Raw genomic sequence first — 21,234 nt, 5'->3', positions numbered from 1 at the left:
AATGCAGTGGGAATGTATTCAATTCTGTTGGACGAAAACTATAAAACAATCACTCCAAACCGACATTCCACGTAAGCCACATCCAATGCAAATCTGTAACGCAACCATCTGTATGGCGAGCTTAAAATTATGTATTATTTATAATTTAGGACAATTAATCTGTAAAAAACCGCACCACATGTTCTACTTTCTGAAGATGAATCGTAATGATTCGAAACCGCTAACGGCACCTTTTGAATAAAGGAACTGAAAATAAATTTGAGGTTGGTTGCTGTCTTAAGACCATCAACATTTGTCTTAAAATAACAGCCACGGTCTCCAATCACGTCATCATATGAGAAACTGCATGAAACTACTACTCGTTTAAGTAATTGTCGGACAAACGTTTTAATGATCGACTCATAAAGCCAAGACGATCGACCGGTCAGATCTGGTTCGACAGATTGAGCACCGCTGGTTTAAGGCAACTGGTTCTCTACACTCGAGAAACAAATACGATAGTATTTGAGAAAATTAAAACATCCAGAAATAATGGCTGCAACAAATCCGAGCTCGGAGGGTGTGTGGAAGTGTTTATCACCAATAAGGTCTGAACTGACGTGCACAGTAGGAAAGCAATCGCCTTTTGCCTCGTCGACGCGAAAGAGCGAATTACTCCGCAAGTGAGTAAATTTGAATGGAGTAGACCGTTGTGGTTCTTTCCAACCACGGCGTTCCGTTTCGTACGGGGTGTCCTACTAAACAGTGATGCGTGTAAGGTACACATGTATTGTTGCGGGACGATCGGTGTGATAGAGAATGAAGAGCACATCTCGTACGCTTCGATCGCAGTATACACGCTTCATAAATGGAGCTAGGATTCTGTCAACTGTGTGCGTTTTATCAACTGGACTTTTATCAAGCTAGGTATATACGTGGAGCGCCTTTTATGCTTTGAATTCATGTAATGTAATACGGCAATTTTATTACAAGTTCAACGAGACACATGCAATTTTATATTTTATTTAATCGGTGAAATTAATTGCAATCTCCCTCCACTCCCCTTTTTAATCCTTGTGTCTTCCCCTTAGAGCAGTTGATGGTAACATAAGGCTGTTGAAACTGGTCATCTTGGAACAATAAAAGTGTCTAAACAACGATCGCGGCGTACGAAGTGTGTGGGTCGTTCACAGTGACAGTTGAGTACCAAATCCCACAATGTGGTCGCAGCAGTGAATAACACATTTGTATTTCGCATGGCTGTAACGAAACAGTAAGAAAAACCACTGACCTGTCTTAGTATACGCCATTGTCTTATGGTTCATGGTTTTACTACGGAGTGAGGACCCACAACTTTGTGACGTATGTATTTCGATACGTCATATTTCAACTGAGTGTGTATTATATTCTGACGAAGGAGCAGCACTATATTTGAGGAACATTCTCCCTATTTTCGATGTTGTTTGTAGTTTAATATTTGGTGATCTGTCCAGAGTGCAGCCTCAACTATACTGACAAAAAGAGGATATGGTCGAATGACAAGCACCTTTGACGGTTATGTAAATGATTATAGGTAGGACTGTCACGAAAGGGCATTAGTGTTGTTCTTGTTTAATGTTGTTACCAGGTGTGGTTAGCAACCTTGGGTGTGACCAGGGCCAGATATCGAGTGATCACTGTGAAGGATACGAAAATGCCGAGTACCCATGTGAAACAGAGTTCAAAAGTAGCCACATTTGCCCGGCTGTTCGACTCACGAAACAACGAGATTTGTGGGTCGTTCGGTTGTGACAGTGGCCGGGTGTAAGATTCCACGGGAACATGGGGGCAGCCATACTCATCGTCAAAGCTGCGACCGACTATATCTGACAACCACAATAGAATATCGCCGTGTTGTACACCAAGAACATTGTAGCTTTTCCGTATCTGCACCTGCTATCTGAGAGCAAGTAATGAAGTTCTAGAACATTCTGCTTAATCCCGCACCATTGGCTGGACACTAGCAGCAACCGAATTGTCATTAACACTGGAACACAAAACGGCTGCTTGTGGAGCGGTGCCGTTGTCAAGAAGCACGGACTTCTGGTGAGCAGCGTCGCATTGAGTTCAGAGATGAATCGCGGTTCTCTCCTACATCGGGTGACCATCGTCGGCGATTATAGAGACTGCCTGGGGAGAGTGTTCCCCAAAAACATGTTAGGGGGCACTGTAGAAAAACATTCTACGTCCTCGTGGGTTACCTCTCATGTGACAGTATCACGGTACCATTCTTCAACAGTTCAACTGTCGTCTGCACATATCTCTGTCTCTATGGTGAATCATTCCCGTGGCCAGCAGGTTCATCAGATATGTCAATGGTAGAACCACGTCTGAGACTGATCTGGACGTCACCGCTGTCCCAGTGCCAGAATCAGAATATCAGATATCTGGTACCATTTGCAACAGCTGTAGGGCGTCTTGACTCAGGAGAAGATACAACCGAATCAGTGTACGCACCCAAATCACAGGGAGTGGAATGTATTACTGAGAAATGGGCTTATAATGCCAAGTTCTTTGTAAATGTGACTAGATACTGTCATCACTGAAATAACATCTCTTAATATCTCAATACTTGAAGTTTCATTTTTTTTTCTTCTCCCTTTTTTTTTTTTTTTTTTTTTTTGATGCTTCACTATTTTCGTTGGGCAGTATGTTAGGTTAAGGGATTTATTTAGTGTGTTGCAGAGTATCCGGCATATCTATTTTTAGTTTAGCCAGTTTTTGGGAACTCACGTATAACAAGCTTTGGTGCGTGCGTGCGCGCGCGCGCCTGTGTGTGTGTGTGTGTGTGTGTGTGTGTGTGTGTGTGTGTGTGTGTGCGTGTGCGTGCACGCGCGTCAGCGTGCTTGAGTGCTACAGAGCAATTTCCATGAAAAAAAATTTGTGTTTGTAAAGTATTATAAACCTTTTAGTGATTTAAACTACTTTACTCTCGTCAGATGAAAGTGCAGCATGAGTACATCTACATCTACATCTATATCCAAAGTCCGCAAGCCACCTGGCGGTGTGTGGCGGAGGGTACGCTGAGTACCTCTATCAGTTCTCCCTTCTATTCCAGTCTCGTATTGTTCGTGGAAATAAGGATTGTCGGTATGCTTCTGTGTGGGCTCTAATCTCTCTGATTTTATCCTCGTGGTCTCTTCGCGAGATATACGTAGGAGGGAGCAATATACTGCTTGACTCTTCGGTGAAGGTATGTTCTCGAAACTTTAACAAAAGCCCGTACTGAGCTGCTGAGCGTCTCTCCTGCAGAGTCTTCCACTGGAGTTTATCTATCATCTCCGTAACGCTTTCGCGATTACTAAATGATCCTGTAACGAAGCGCGCTGCTCTCCGTTGGATCTTCTCTCTCTCTTCTATCAACACTATCTGGTACGGATCCCACACTGTTGAGCAGTATTCAAGCAGTGGGCGAACAAGCGTGCTGTAACCTACTTCCTTTGTTTTCGGATTGCATTTCCTTAGGATTCTTCCAATGAATCTCAGTCTGGAATCTGCTTTACCGACAATGAACTTTATATGATCATTCCATTTTAAATCACTCCTAATGCATACTCCCAGATAATTTATGGAATTAACTGCTTCCAGTTGCTGACCTGCTATGTTGTAGCTAAATGATAAGGGACCTATCTTTCTATGTATTCGCATCACATTACACTTGTCTACATTGAGATTCAATTTCCATTCCCTGCACCATGCGTCAATTCGCTGCAGATCCTCCTGCATTTCAGTACAATTTTCCATTGTTGCAACCTCTCGATACACCACAGCATCATCTGCAAAATGCCTCAGTGAACTTCCGATGTCATCCACAAGGTCATTTATGTATATTGTGAATAGCAACGGTCCTATGACACTCCCCTGCGGCACACCTGAAATCACTCTTGCTTCGGAAGACTTCTCTCCATTGAGAATGACATGCTGCGTTCTGTTATCTAGGAGCTCCTCAATCCAATCACACAATTGGTCTGATACTCCGTATGCTCTTACTTTGTTCATTAAACGACTGTGGGGAACTGTGTCAAACGCCTTGCGGAATTCAAGAAACACGGCATCTACCTGTGAACCCGTGTCTATTGCCCTCTGAGTCTCGTGGCACATTCTAATGACATCGTTACCCTGCTGCCAAACAATTACATTGCCATCATCGTCAATGAATAACACCATAGTGCTTTTTCGTGTGCTGTGTAACTCCAGCGCTGGAGTACGAGAAAGCGTATGGGACTACGTCGAAGAGTGGAAGCCGCCTGCGGTGGTGTTGACTGGAGAGACGATTGGTGTTGTATCTCTGTTGACTGGAGAGACGATTGCTGTTGTCTTTATTTCTGTTGCTCAGAAAGTACAAAGTCTTTGACGACAGTGTTCACTGGAGCTCCGCCTCTTGATGGAGTGTAGACTTCCACTGCTTCTCTGGCCTTCACGCTAGGTTGATATGTTGTTCGTTGAACTTGGATGCACCACAGTTGATCGGCACCTTCTTACTTGTTGTTCTCCAGGAACCACAGTGGATGCTTCGCTTCGTGTAGTCTGACATTTTCCCGGAAACATATGCAGTCCCGCTTTAATTTGATGCTGAAAAGTTTAGAGATTATTATTGTGGCACCTAAGGGCTATACAGCAGTTATTTCTGAATATCAGCTCATTTGTATGCTCATCTTTATGTACATAACCTGTACTGTAAAGTTTGTTTCAAATAAATACCCTGAAGGGTCAAAGAAACTGGCACACCTGCCTAACATCGTGTAGGGCCCACGTGAGCATGCAGAAGTGCCACAACACGACGTGGGATGGACTTGACAGATGTCTGAGGTAGTGCTGGAGGGAACTGACACCATGAATCCTGCAGAGTTGTCCATAAATCCCTAAGGGTACGAGGGGGTGGAGATCTCATCTGAACAGCAAGTTGCAAGGCATCCCGCATATGCTCAATAATGTTCATGTCTGGGGAGTCTGGTAGCCAGCGAAAGTGTTTGAACTCAGAAGAGTGTTCCTGGAGCCATTCTGTAACAATTCTGGACCTGTGGGATGTCGCATTGTTCTGCTGGAATTGCCAAAGTCCGTCGTAATGTACAATGGACATGAATGAATGCAGATGATCTGACAGGATGCTTACGGACGTGTCACCTGTCGGAGTCGTATCTAGACGTATCAGGAGTTCCACACCACTCAAAATGCACACGCCCCTCACCTTTACAGGGCTTCCGGCAGCTTGGACAATCCCCTGCTGACATGCAGGGTCCATGAATTTATGAGGTTGTCTCCATACACGTACACGTCCATCCGCTCGACACAATTTGAACGAGACTCGTCCGACCAGGCAACATGTTTTCACTCATCAACAGACGGGCCCAGGCGAGGCGTAAAGCTTTATGTCCTGTAGTGCCGACCGGGGTGGCTGAGCGGTTCTAGGCGCTACAGTCTGAAACCGCGCGACCGCTACGGTCACAGGTTCGAATCCTGCCTCGGGCATGGATGTGTGTGATGTCCTTAGGTTAGTTTGGTTTAAGTAGTTCTAAGTTCTAGGGGACTGATGACCTCGTATGTTAGGTCCCATAGTGCTCAGAGCCATATGAACCATTTGTCCTGAAGTCATCAAGAGTACACGGGTAGGCCTTCGACTCCGAAAGCCCATATCGATGATGTTTCGTTGAATCGTTAGCACGCTGACACTTGTTGATAGCCAAGCACTGAAATCTGCAGCAGTTTGCAGAAAGGTCGCGCTTCTGTACGCTGAACGACTCTCTTCAGTCGTCGTTGGTGCCGTTATTGAGGGACCTTTTTCCGGCAGCAGCCATGTCGGAGATCTGATGTTTTACTGGATTCCTGATATTCACGGTACACTCGAGAAATGGTCGCACTGGGAAATCCCCACTTCATCGCTACCTCGGAGATGGTATGTCCGATCGCTCGCGCGGCGACTGTTGCATCACTTTCAAACTCACTTGTATCTTGATAACCTGGCATTTTGGCAGCAATAATCGATCTAGCAACTGCGCCAGACACTTGTTGTCCTATATAGGCGTTTTCGGCCGTAGCGCCGTATTCTGCCTGTTTACATACCTATGACTTTGAATATGACCTATGCCAGTTTCTTTCACCCTTCAGTGTACATCCTTCTCGATGTGCCAAATTCCACACTCCATTTGTATTAGTTTCATCAAGAGGAAACTGGGCTTAAGTAAGTTACACGTAGTGTATTAACAAGCCCAAATGTGCAAAGGTACTTTGCACGTGAATAAAGGAACTGCAAACTGAGACTTTTTTCTGGCAGCTACCTCGATTTTACTGAAATGCCTTTTTCTGCCGTCGACGTTAGTTCTTGTTTCTTTCAACTATTGGTCAATTTGGGTTATTACGACTTTCCAGCGATAGCTGACAAGTGGGTAGGGTGTACCTCCCACGGAACGCATTTCCGGACATATGACCTTATTTGCACCGTAACTTCTTAGGCATCGTTACCTGCATTTTGTCCCCAACTAGCAAAATTAGCACTTGCTTCGTTTCTAAAACAGTCCGAAGATCATAGTTTGTCCGTCTCTGTAGCTGCGTGGTCAGTGCGCCGGACTGCTATGCACAGGGGCGAGGGTTTAATTCCCGGTTGCGTCGGAGATTTTTTTTCCGCTCGGAGAACGGGTGTTGTGTTGTCCTCATGGTCGTATCGTCGTACCTGACGTTTAACTAGTGAGATGCGGAATTGGCACTGCCAGAAAGCCAACAAATCGGGAAAAAAATCGTAGGTTTCGAATTACTTTGCGAAATGGTAGTCCACGACAAAGAGTACCTCGTTATACTTTTATTTCACAGTTCAGGGATGCATCAAAAGCAGTCCACTTTAACAAACACTTCCTTCACTTTCCGAACATCGCGACTTTCAAGTTATTGTTTTCTTAGATAATAGTCTATAATGAGAATCACAATGTTCTGTTGTTCGGTGGTCTTCAACCCGAAGACTGGTTTGATGCAGCTCTCTGTGTTAGTTTACTCTGTGCTAGCCCTTTCTGAATAACTACTATAACCTACATACCTGAATCACAACCTGTAACCTACTATCCGGCCTATGTGGCCGAGCGGATCTAGACCCTTCGATCTGGAATCGCGCCACCGCTACGGTCGCAGGTTCGAATCCTGCCTCCGGCATGGATGTGTGTGATGTCCTTAGGTTAGGTAGGTTTAAATAGCTCTAGGGGGCGGATGACCTCAGCTGTTAAGTTCCATAGTACTCAGAGCCATTTGAACCATTTTTTTTTATAACCTACTATAACCTACCTGAGTTATTGTGATCATTTCATAGCTTTGGTTACTGATAATAATTTGACACCAGTGCCTATGACTTTAATTTGTACACTACAGCACTGAAGATGATTACTATGTGATTGAAAATCGATTTTACTGTCAAAAAACCATCTAAATTACGGCCAACGCTGGCCTTCCTTCTAATTTCACGTATATGGTCGTTGCGCACACTGCACCCTATGGAGTCGCCAATCAGTAACCTACATCCATTTGAACCTGTTTACTGTATTCATGCCTAGGGCTTTCTCTATAATTTTTACCCCCTCACACTTCCCTTCATTACCAAATTTGTTATTTCTTGGTGCCTCAGTATGTGTCCTATTAACTGATCCCTTTTTTAATAAAAGTTGTGCCATGAATTTCTGATTTCTTCAGTTCGATTTAATTCCATCTAATTTTTGGCATTCTTCTAAAAGTTCTGTTGCTTCGTGTCTGAACTGCTTATTGCCCACGTTTCACTTTCGTACAAGGATACATTTCAAATATCTTCGGAAAAGACTTTCTAACACTTAAATTTTTATTACATGTCAACAAATTCCTCTTTCTTAGAAATTCTTTTCTTTCTCTAGCCAGCCTGGATTTTATATCCTCTCAATTATGGACATTTTTAGCTATTTTGGTGTAGTATAGCACAAACTCATCTACTACTTTTAGAGTCTCATTTCCTAAGCTAATTCCCTCAGCATCTCCTGATTTAGTTAGATTTTACCCATTAATCTTGTTTTATCTATTTTTTCAGCAGTGAACTCCATTGTATGCAATAGAGGCGAAGTATGAATAAAAACCTCTTCAGTCACAAAAAGATAAGTCCGCAGGCACAGAAAAAAACAAATATAAAGACATAACGATAGGCTGCTCGTCATGCCATGGCAGCGCACACAAACATTCTGAAATTAGGTCCATGCTACACAGAACACACTCTGTCAACTTAGAAGGAAACAGCGTTAGTGCAGAGCGCAACACAATAAAGAGTTGAATTTTTCTCAATTTGAGAAACAGATGCGCTACTGTGTACTGCGTTTTTGTGACGTTACAATCATCTGTGAGCGGTATATATGTGGACAGGTCAACTTGTACAAGATGCTTTGTGTTTTTAAGTAGTTTGGTTATGACAAGCCTTTTATGTACTGTTTTTATCCACCTGACAACTTGTCGTGAGGTCAAACATAATATGAACACGTTTCATAATTTTAAAAATTTTTAAGACCCAAACCGACAGCATAGCCTGTCGAAAGCAGTTATTTTTAATAAAGAAATATTCATGATATCTGAGCTTTAAAATTTTTTAACAATGAAAAGTCTTGGCGTCAACAGTGACTACATAGACAAAAGAATTGACAATTTAGACACACAAATACACATGAAGAAAGCTGTAAATTGTCACACTACTAAAGAAGAGAAAAATTTGGCAGCATCCCACACCTAATTTCCATACTATGAAAAATTGATAACCTGTTCAAGAAAACAACGTAACAATTTCATTTTCTTTAATAACAAATTAGGACTCTTATTAATCCAAACAGTTGCCCAAAAATTCATCAGTTATCTTCCCTACTCTGTAGGGAAAACAGAAACTTCAAAACCTGTTTCCGAGAACACACAAATGCTTCTAGATTCAGTCACTATGAAAAATCAGTTATTTCACAGCATACGCTGGAAACCAAACATTATCAACAAGATAGAAAACAATGTGGTAGTACTACACAAGGAAGCCAACAGTAAGACCCTAAATCTTTGAGAACAACTGGAACTATATTTCCATTAAACCAAAAAGCCTGATTCTAAATAAAATGAATAGACAAATTTCGTTAGTTGTAGTTATTTTGGTAATTTTAAAGACTTCTTTTATATTTATTCATTACATATATCAATTTAGTTGATGCTCAGATATTTGACACTACGTGATAAACTTCATCTTTGATCGCACCTTGTTAAGCTACATCTGTGAATTTTTTTTTGAATGTATGACCAAATATGCGCCGTGGGCGACAGGATGTGCAATGATAGCAAGGATAAACCAACGTATGCTGTCTTTAAAATGATAAAAATATTCTTCCTTAAACGTTCAGTAAGTTTTTCACTAGTTTTTCCAATGTTTCTCGTGTCTTTCGCAGTTGATTAGCGAAATACAGAACCTAACATCTAACCCTGTGTTTGCAGAACCATACCTTTAACTCCACTTATAAGTAGAAGTAAATCATGTGTTAAGACAATTTGCACCTGGCGATGGAAGCACAGGGTCCGAAATCAGTCGTGTAATTATATAAAACATTAAAACATTGTGACTGAAATCTCTCTTCCTCTATTCATGCAACCTTATTTTGGTTTTCCTGATGATCATCTGATTATTTCGTTTCAACAGGCTATCCATTCCATTTCTCTTTCAACTCCTTTGCCGTTTCTGAGAGGATTACAGTCATCGGCATACCTCAAAGTTTTTATTTCTTGTACATGAACTTCAAATTCCCTTTCCAAATTTCTCATTGGTTTCCTTTACTGTTTGCTCAAAGCACCGATTGAATGACATGGGATATAGACTACAAGTCTATCTCTCTTCCTTCTCAATTGTTGCTCCCTTTTCACGTCCTTTGACTCTCATAACTGCAGTATGGTTTCTGTACAAAATGTAAATAACCTTTCCTTACCTGTACTTCAACAATGTTACTTTCAAAATTTTAATGAGTGTAGTCCAGTCAACAATGTCAAAAGTTTTCTCTAAATCTACAAATGGTATAAATGTAGTTTTACCATTCTTCAACAGCAGAAATGGTTCAAATGGCTCTGAGCACTATGCGACTTACCTTGTGAGGTCATCAGTCGCCTAGGACTTAGAACTACTTAAACATAACTAACCTAAGGACATCACACACATCCATGCCCGAGGCAGGATTCGAACCTTCGGCCGTAGCGGTCGCGCGGTTCCAGACTGTAGCGCCTAGAACCGCTCGGCCACTCCGACCGGCATTTGTCAGTACCTGTCTTCTTTGTAGTTGGAATTACACAGTGCGTCCCAGCCGCGTTAGGGCGGTGTTAAAGAAAAATAAAAGCCATGGATTATGTTCACAGAATAACTGTATTTATTGAAAATAGTCTCCCTCTGAATCAGTACACAGCTAAAATCGTTTGAAAAGTGTTTTGAAACAGTCATTATAGTCTTTTTTTAGGAACTATGTTTAGTACTGCAGTACAATTTTCATGGATGTCCCCAATTGCATTGTGATTACGTCTTTTCATAGTTAACTCCATTTCGGTGAACACGGAGTCGGCTGGGGCCAAGTCCAGCGAATACGGCGGGTGATCCAGCGCTGTGATCCGTTTGCTGACCAAAAACGTCCACACGATGTGCACTTTGTGGGCTTGGTCACTGTCGTGGAGTTGCGACGAAGAATCTGCCTCTCGGTGTTAGGGTGGAATTCGACGAATTCTACCCCACAAACGATGGTGGACTCAAAAAACCCGATGTTGCATCGTTACTCTACCGCCATTTTTGGACAAGTGTCAGACACATACCGTTACATTTTCGGTCGGGACGCCTGCTGCAGTGAAGCTATCACTTTGACCGTCTACACGGCTGTTGTAGAAACTTCAGGAATCGTTACGCCACAGCTCATCACGAGACAGCATTACAGTTTGGAATTTCACACAAGCAGTCCTAAACTGGGACACACTATGTATCACGTCCTTCTTAAAGGCTGAGGGTATTTAGCCTGCGTCATATTTCGTGCATACCTTGTGTTATACTTCTGTCATGGTTACTTCTCCCAAAGATCTCAATTTGTATATGAGAATGTCTACTGCTGGGGCCTTGTCTCTACTTAGGGACTTCAGAGCTCCGTCAAATTCTTCTCGTAGTATCATTTTTCTCATCTCATCTTCACGTATTCCTGCTTTCGTTTCTACAATATTAAAGTTCACTTCCCTTGTAGCACCATTCTGTATCTACCCCTTCCATCTTTAAGTTTTCCTTGTTTACTCGATACTGGCTTGCCATCTAAGCTCCTGATATTCATAGAGTTTCTCCTCTTTTATTCTGTACTCGACATCTATCTTTGTCCTGGACATGCATATTTCTACAACCTTAGATTTGTTCTGTAGGAGTTGCTGCTTAGCCCTTTCTCATTAACTGTCAGTCTCATTTTCTAGAGAGTACTACATTCGTGGCATTCTGTTCATTTAGTCTCTTTTCTGTTCGTCCGTTAAATTCGTAGTTTGCGCTATGCGTCGAAAACAGTCCGCACTGTGTATGAAAAACAGTCCGCGCTGTACTCAGAAAAAACAGTGTATAAAGTTGTTGTTGTGCTGTTACAAGCAAGACGCTCACTCGTCTGCCCACGACAATCAGTCTCTCCCTCATTCTAGACTCCTTTGATACTTCACAAAACAACCTACAACATTTTTCAAAGCTGCTCGCCGTTGCAGAATATCCGACACATTACATTTTGTTAAACTTGTTTACATGTATCACAAAGAAAATAAAATAGTAATTCCTTAGGTGTCAGTTACAAACGTAAATGTAAAGAAACACAAAACCCGAAATATTGCAGTTTTATATTTGATGTGCAAAAAAGAGAAGAAAATGTCGTATCGGATTGTAGGACTTTCTTCACAGGCTTGACTGCGTCGGAAGGGCTTGCACATATTACCATCCGTTTCTTCATAAGGAAATTATCTACATTATTTTATTTTACTGTACTTGGAACTGAGGCTACCAATTAGATACATAAACACCTGCAAAAAAATGAGTGAGAATTACAGGATTTCGTAACATTTGGCCCGCTTCTATGGCCGAGTGGTTCTAGTCGCTTCAGTCCGGAACAGCGCTACTGCTACGGTCGCAGGTTCGAATCCTGCCTCGGGCATTAATGTGTGATGTTTTAGGTTAGTTAGGTTTAAGTGGTTCTAAGTCTAGGGGCTGGTGACTGTATTTGTAAGGATAAAAAAGACAGTGATTCAGGTTTTCTGTAATTACTTTAAATCACTTCAATTGAACATTACTAGGGATTCCTTCAACAGATTGTAGTGGAATCGTCGGCCATTTTTCACCAACTTAACCTGGTCTACTTTCTCTAATGATCATATCAGGTGCTTTATTTCCATTTGATACTTTTTGGATAGTAACGGAAGTAATTAGTCTCATCGCAGCTAAGAAATTCTGCTGGTCTGTTGTTGCCATATGGTGTCTAGTCGCCTGTCACTACTAATGAATGCGTTTTTTTACTAGTTACCTGAAATAGTAAGAGTAACTAACCCATTTTGCAGTTTTTAGTACACTGCTGGAAATTGAAATAAGAACACCGTGAATTCATTGTCCCAGGAAGGGGAAACTCTATTGACACATTTCTGGGGTCAGATACATCACATGATCACACTGACAGAACCACAGGCACACAGACACAGGCAACAGAGCATGCACAATGTCGGCACTAGTACAGTGTAAATCCACCTCTCGCAGAAATGCAGGCTGCTATTCTCCCATGGAGACGATCGTAGAGATGCTGGATGTAGTCCTGTGGAACGGCTTGCCATGCCATTTCCACCTGGCGCCTCAGTTGGACCAGCGTTCGTGCTGGACATGCAGACCGCGTGAGACGACGCTTCATCCAGTCCCAAACATGCTCAATGGGGGACAGATCCGGAGATCAGGGTAGTTGACTTACACCTTCTAGAGCACGTTGGGTGGCACGGGATACATGCGGACGTGCATTGTCCTGTTGGAACAGCAAGTTCCCTTGCGGGTCTAGGAATGGTAGAACGATGGGTTCGATGACGGTTTGGATGTACCGTGCACTATTCAGTGTCCCCTCGACGATCACCAGAGGTGTACGGCCAGTATAGGAGATCGCTCCCCACACCATGATGCCGGGTGTTGGCCCTGTGTGCCTCGGTCGTATGCAGTCCTGATTGTGGCGCTCACCTGCACGGCGCCAAACACGCATACGACTATCATTGGCACCAAGGCAGAAGCGACTCTCATCGCTGAAGACGACACGTCTCCATTCGTCCCTCCATTCACGCCTGTCGCGACACCACTGGAGGCGGGCTGCACGATGTTGGGGCGTGAGTGGAAGACGGCCTAACGGTGTGCGGGACCGTAGCCCAGCTTCATGGAGACGGTTGCGAATGGTCCTCGCCGATACCCCAGGAGCAACAGTGTCCCTAACTTGCTGGGAAGTGGCGGTGCGGTCCCCTACGGCACTGCGTAGGATCCTACGGTCTTGGCGTGCATCCGTGCGTCGCTGCGGTCCGGTCCCAGGTCGACGGGCACGTGCAGCTTCCGCCGACCATTGGCGACAACATCGATGTACTGTGGAGACCTCACGCCCCACGTGTTGAGCAATTCGGCGCTACGTCCACCCGGCCTCCCGCATGCCCACTAAAGACTGCGATGGAGCTCCGTATGCCACGGCAAACTGGCTGACACTGACGGCGGCGGTGCACAAATGCTGCGCAGCTAGCGCCATTCGACGGCCAACACCGCGGTTCCTGGGGTGTCCGCTGTGCCGTGCGTGTGATCATTGCTTGTACAGCCCTCTCGCAGTGTCCGGAGCAAGTATGGTGGGTCTGACACACCGGTGTCAATGTGTTCTTTTTTTCATTTCCAGGAGTGTAGTTACCTGAAGGTGTAAGAGGGACTAAGTCATACTCTATGAGACCTGTCTCCTATATAGAGTAATCTTTGGCGTTTTAGAATCAGCGGAATTGAATTTACACCGCATTAAGCGTAATCATTCAAGTGTTTGAATAGAAAACTGACGTGCTAAATGCTACCGGATTTCCATGACATGGACGCTGAGCTCCTGCGATCTGAGCATTAGTATGGGTCGATAATTTTACGTTAATTCGCTGCGCATGCAGGTGCAGCAGCAGCAGCAGCAGTCACGCGGAGCCTGTTGTTAGCGGGGCGGCCTGTGTTGTGGACTCGCCCCGTAATGAAGCTGGCGCTTTGTTCGTAATGACCGGCGCGATAAGGCCGGCGCGCCGTGATTCGCGTCGGCGCGCGCTTATCGCGGCAGCCTCTGCAGTTATTCTGCGAAACAGAATGCTCGCCTGTGCTCCGCGTATCGCGCCAGGCGTCTGCTGGCCAGTGATTCGTCCGAGGCGCGTCACATTAACCTGGAACAGCCATACGTTCTACTTTAATTCTACTATGTAGCGTGACTCTTGTAAGCATCGACAAGCGTCGTTTCTAGCAAGTGGTTGTAATTAACTGATGGTGTTCCGAGTCCTGTAATGGGGGCTATCTAAATCGCAGGACGCTGAAACTTGTAGGTCTATTCATTTATGCATGAAATGTATTTGGCAGTTGCAAATGTGGATAACCATATTCTGAATATTGGAATGACGAAAGTGAAAATATTCACCGGACCAGGACTCTAAACCTTATTTTCCGCTTATCGCGATCTCTCGCCTTACCATTACGCTATCCGTGTGCGAATCGAGGCCAGATACAAACTTCCAATTGTCGTCAACCAGGTGTTTACAACCTTAACTCGTACATTCATTATGTACATTATTCCTGTGCAAGGAATTGAAAGTCGTTTTGCCCGGTTTCAACAGATAAATACGACATAGCAATGCCTGTGTTGTCCAGAAGTACGATGGAAACCTCCTTTGGACATGCATGCATGTCAGAAGAAACTTTGTACCCTATTTTTGGACAACACACCCACTGAAACTTCGTGTTCATTAATGGGTGCGCTCACTACGTTAAAAAGAGTTCCAATTTCGGCCACCAGATGAAAATATGGTCCTGTAAGCAGTCTTAGAATCTGATAAGGGTGCAGAAAAAGGGGAGGGGCGATAAAACACATGATAATAGTGGTTCTGGGTAGTTTATTAGGATATAGTCATAAGTTAGAAAATGTGTTCAAATGGTCTCGTGACTCAACAACATGCTGCATCGATAACACCGCATGGTCGACAGTTGCTCGCAGTATATCCGGTGTAGTCAGAGCGAAATGTCATCGTATGTCACTCAACAGTTTACAAAAATATAGAAAACATTGAACTGACTACAACAGCAGGAGACAAGAAGAATCGCATTCCAGTGAAGAGTGTTGCAGCCCACACTCTCATCGATGGACCTTCTGTATTTCTTGGATGTTCTCTTAATTTTAGCCTTGATATAAACGACACATTCTCAGAAGGAAATGGATGGTTCACTGTAGCTATAGTGAGAGGTGGTAGTAGAGTGTCTAGTGTACTTGGACTTGAAAGTTTTAATGATAGAGACGTTATTGCCTATCGTACCTACCATATGTTTGAACTTGCTAATCAAGACTTTGGTAAATCTGCTTGTGACTCTACCTCTCCACTTCAGATCAGGAAGAGACCGGGTGCATTCCTGATAGACTCAATCTTTCAGATATTTCCAGAACCAAAAGTCACATGACTTTAGATCGGTGGATCTGCAAGGCTACACGCTTTGAAATTACCTGGATATGATGCGATCTACGGTTCTACGAAGCAAATCTTTCACGTACCACACGACATTTGGCGTCGCCCCATATTGCATTAATGTAGTGATGTGGACGCAGTTGCGTTCTAACAAAGCTGGAATCACGTGTCGCACAAGCAAGTCATTACAGCTTGAAGATGTCGCTGTACACCTAACAGGCCCGTGAGATGTCACTTTCTTAAAGAAACGAGAACCAACAATGAGGGAGCTTGTGAAACCATACCACACAGTCACACCAGCTGGGTGCAGTGTCTAACAGTACCACCACTTGCAAAGTAAGTTAGAAATCATATTAATAATGTTGCTGCCGCAGCATATGTTCGCTTTATCGGGCAACAACAAAGTTATTAACTGTGGATGATATCGTCAGAATGGAAATAAAGAAGTCACTGTAAAAAAGTCATTAATTTTGGCTCTTATCTTGAATGGATTCCTACGAAGACTTCGTCGAAGTTGTTATGGCTCATCTTGTTGATTATAGGGTGATTCTAATTTGACTGCTAGAAGGTCCAGATCTGTATTTTATCAATATTTGAAGACCTAACAAATGCGTTTTTCAGGAAATTCTTAATGGTCAAACAATCCCATATCAGAACAATGGTGTGGTAGAAATAATTTTTGACTTGGTGTTCACGATCCTCATTTTTATTAAACTTCTTGTAAATTCACATATACGTATTCTTACTTGTCACATCATCAAGAAAACAGTTTTGTATCAATCTTCATATATTCCACTTTAACCAAAGTGTTCTTTTACAAATCGAAACAACAACTTAACTTCTGCAAAGTGAAACAAAGACTACTCTGTGCGCATTCGCCCCAAAACGGTTACAAGTAAGTCAACGATTATGACAGTCTCACAGAAATGAATACACACAAGAACCATATCACTGTAATATATAGATAAATCTGAGTACCTATACATTAATAAAACCAAATGTGAATATTGTCAACAAAAATACGTTTGTTACTTCGCAGAAAAGTGGTACGATATTACTGGTGTTGAGAACTGGGTTTGGAGTGCCGTAATGGTCACGTAAATGAAGAACCATTGCAAGTGGATGTTCCCGTTTAACATGTTGGGAGGTATAATCCCATATGCTCCAGTTATGTGCACTCACGGCACCGTGCAGAGCAAAGTATGCCTAGTACATTCAAGGAATATTCCCCAGCCACATGTCATCCATTTCCATGCACGCAAGAAATCGAAAAGTAAAGTCACGGTGGTGCAGTTTATTTTTGGGCTTCATTTGGTGCACATTCTGAATCCTGTAGGGACACAAGTGAAAACGGGCCACAAAATCTCTTGAACTGTTGACAACAGGAGAGTCAAATCGCGTGACAACTCGAGCGCTGGCTGCAGAATTTAAGACATGTGCTGCACGGTCGGCTATAGCTACAGCAAGTCATCAACAGCTGCCATGGATATGGACCACATTCCTCTCTCCACTGCACCAGCTAATACACCCGTTTCTTCAATTTACTTGATCATATTCTTTAGCCCATTTGTTGACATGGGACCTCTTCGCAGCTGTTTCTGTCTGCATATTTCCGCAATGCAGCTGTGCCGCGAGGGATAGTCGCGCGGTCTTAGGCGCCTTGCCACGGTTCGCGCGGTTCTCCCCGTCCTCCCTCAGGCGTGTGTGTGTGTGTGTTATCCTTAGCGTAAGTTAGCTGAAGCTAGATTAAGTAGTGTGTATGCCTAGGGAACAAAAACCTCAGCAGTTTGTTCCCATAGGAGCTTACCACCAAAAAATGCAGCGCTGCTATTGCTGCTGTTCTGATAAAGCAACTTTACTAGCAGTGCATGATCTTTCTTCTCTGTAGGTATTGCGTCTCATGTGTAGAATTTCAACCTTCTTAACCTTTTACAGTAACAGTCACTTCACAATAGAAGTTACATATGTCGCCAAACGATAGGCAGCATACTGACTTCAAAATCGGAAACATTTCACTTTGTGATTGCCTACAGCGCTATATTTTCACCTGGTGGCGGAAAATGGATCTAGTAATTTTTCCGGCGTATTCCGTGAGTACACCGATTAATGAACAGCGTCCAGCAACACATACAGCCCCCACTACTGCACTCGCAGCACTGCCAGTTTAAGTGTAGCCACCCAGTTTGTGATTTTTATGATTCAGATTTTTTATGACGTGAAGGTGAGATCAGTCTAAAGAAATACTGTTCGTGGGGTATTTCATGCGATGTGCAATGTATAGCCGGCCGGAGTGGGCTTGCGGTTCTAGGCGCTACAGTCTGGAACCGCGAGACCGCTACGGTCGCAGGTTCGAATCCTGCCTCGGGCATGGATGTGTGTGCTGTTCTTAGGTTAGTTAGGTTTAAGTAGTTCTAAGTTCTAGGGGACTGATGACCTCAGAAGTTGAGACCCATAGTGCTCAGAGCCATTTGAACCATATTAAATGTCAGATATTTTCAAATAAAAGGGCAAGTGGATTTGCAGGGCCGGCCGCTGTGGGCGAGCGGTTCTACGGCCGCAGGTTCGAATCCTGCGTTTTTTTTTGCGATGTATACAGAACATTTTTATTGATTTCCCGTTAGACAAGATGTTGTGGCAAGGTAATTTTACCTGCCAAACCAATTAGGCCATCTCAGATTGTTCAGTTCTGTATTCATTACGAGGATGCTTCTTGATGACGACAGCAAAACATGGAGAGCAATCCTTGCGTCCAGCACCTTTAAGTAGGGGCGCTGTGCTGCGGCACGCCGATTCGTTAGTATGATCATACAATACTTGACTCTTAGAGTTGCTGCCTTTCGAGTTCGGTAAGTGTTCATCACATCTTCTCCGAGAAATACATGTTTTTGAAATATGTAACTTCACGGAAAGGATAGGGAAATCACGTTCATATTCCTTTTGTGCCTAACGTTAGTGGTGATACCGTCAAGTTAAGTATCTTTCACTCTGCGCTGGACCTGAGCTGATATGAAATTCCTGACAAATGAAGACTGTGAAACGGGCCAGGAGTCGAAGCCCGGACCTTTGCCTTTCGCAGGAAAGTGCTCAATAGACTGAGCTATCCGTGCACGACTCAAGCCCCGTCATTTCTTTGCTATGTCTGCCTTCCAGGAGTGCTAGTCCTGCACAATGCGCAGAAGAATTTCTATGAAGTCTGAATGGTAGCAGAGACGTAGTAGCGGAAGTAATGCTGTGAGGGCGGGTCGTGAGTCATTGTTTACTGGAGTGGTTTCTGCCCCTGTTGCTATATAGTTCCATCACTGTGTATAATAAATAGCTTTGCCACTCGCTCGTGTATGTGCTGCTGGACGCTGTTCATTAATCGGTGCACTCACGGAGTTTGCCGGTAAAATACTAGTTCCCTTTTTCCGCCACCAGGTGAAAATATGGCGCTGTAGGCAGTCACAATGTGAACGTTATTTTAGAATGTGTGTCAGTTAACGTGTTGTGGATTGCTGTTGTCAATTCCACTTTACAAAAAGCTTTTGACAGTATTTATTGTGTAGTCGGTGTTGAGAGACGCCGTGTTAATTAGTAGTAACATGAGACTTTCCACAGATGATGCAGTTATCTCTAGTGAAGAACTGTCTGAGAAAATCTGCACAAATATTCTGTGAGATCTTGATAAGATTTCGAAACAATGCAAAGATTAGCAACTCATTTTAAATGTTCAAAAATGTAAAATTATTGTCTTCACGAAACGAAAAATTATGGTATCCTATGCATACACTATGAATGAGACTCAGTTGTAATCTAGAGGTTATAAAAATACTTCGGTTTAACTATTTGTGGTGATATGAAATGGAACAATTACATAGTGTCCGCCTTTGGTAAACCATGTGGCAGACTGCGGTTCGTTGGAATACTAGGAAAATGCAATTAGTCTACAAAGGAGATTGCATATAAATATTCGTGTGACGGGCTACGTATCGCTCTCATACGGATCACTAAGACAAAGAGTTACTGGAGACCGTTTAAACTAAACAAACGCCACTTTTTTCAAAATGCGTTTTTCGGCGAACTGTGGTACTTCAATACGGCCCTCACACAATGGCTAAAAGAAAATACAGCAAAACTTAATATTTCCCATTGTCAAAGGCGCCTACATGTAGCTAATTATCAGAAAACTCGACATTTTCGTTTTTCAAGATTCCACAAAACTCAACTAATATTCCTTTTATACTGCATAGCTGCAACTTAGAGTATAAAATTCAAAAGTTATATTTAATAGCCTTTACACTCTCCTGTGTTTACTATCGGGCATTCGGACACCGTCCTAGAAAATAAACCGGCTGTTTGTTAAGTGTTTCTTGGACAACAATGCATATTGTCGCACTTCTCTTTCACGCCCAGCCACTGTTTCACTACAAGGTTATTAGCTGTTGTAGTACACTCTTTTTGGAAAATCACTTAAGATGTTACAAGATTCAAAATATTATGAAACAGTTCAGGAGGCGAAAATGCAAGATAAAGCAGGAACCGCTACGTCAAAAGAGTGAGAAGACGTGAGTATAGATTGTCACCATGTTGAAACAACAAAAGATACAAAAAGCAAAGCAGGATGTTTGTGTTTGAATGATTTTATTCATTTTAGAGATACCCGTACATGAGTAAAACAAAAGTGAGCAGAATAATTTCTTAGAACTATTAGTGGAGGAAAAGTGGGCTTTTGCTGGCCAATCAGTATGGAAATAATTTTAATCGGCGTTAGTCATCCCAAATTAGAGTTGAATGAGTTTGTGACGATTTATGGCTTGTGATAAACTACTAAAGGCCAAAAACTCACGTTATTTTCAGTTTTTCGCTTATATCTCGAAAACGATACACTCCACAGAAAATTTTCTAAACATCAGGATGAAGGAATATAAACTTTATCACATAGTGACCGACTTAAAATTTAAATTCGCTTCAGCCGTTCAGCGATAAACCATCTTTAAAAGGAAGCAAATTTTAACAGTTTGTCGAAAAGTGAATTATGCTCGTGTTCCAACGCCTTTAACTCAGGAACTGCTACTTGAAATGAAAAGTGTTATGCATAAAACTTGTAGAGCATCAATTTCAGCGTAAAAGGAGCTCGTCAATTCTAAAATTCACCTCCGGTTTTGGAGAGGTAGAAATAAAAATGTGAAAGTAGTCGTAGCGCTAAAGGAGAAACACAGATGAAAAAGTGGATACGTCGCATTTTCTATAAAAGAAATAAAAAAATGTAATTTCTAACTTTTTTTCTGAATAAAGGAGATTAGTGATGGACTTAAATTATTGTTTCATCAGTTCATATCTACATGGATGACCAGTATTATATTTATGAATTTTTTTGACTCAACTATATTGGGTACAACTAAAAAATACCTAAACATATAGCACGTCAGCCTCAGCTGCGAAAAGAAACCAATCTTTACCTAGGTTTCAGCCAAAATAATTTCACCTTCATCAGAAGCTATTGACACTAAACCATTGCGTGCCATATCAAGTATAAAACTATAGCGC

At 42.8% G+C, this 21,234-nt stretch overlaps 1 protein-coding gene across 1 annotated transcript in view; it reads left to right on the top strand.

Moving 5' to 3' along the window:
- Nucleotides 1-21,234, top strand: part of LOC126274703 (transmembrane protein 132E) — a 370,693-nt gene that overhangs the window by 102,168 nt on the left and 247,291 nt on the right. The window lies entirely within an intron of this gene.

The sequence above is a fragment of the Schistocerca gregaria genome, chromosome 1 (genome assembly GCF_023897955.1).
Source record: "Schistocerca gregaria isolate iqSchGreg1 chromosome 1, iqSchGreg1.2, whole genome shotgun sequence".
NCBI classification, from domain to species: domain Eukaryota; kingdom Metazoa; phylum Arthropoda; class Insecta; order Orthoptera; family Acrididae; genus Schistocerca; species Schistocerca gregaria.
This window is presented reverse-complemented; position numbering and strand designations above follow the sequence as displayed.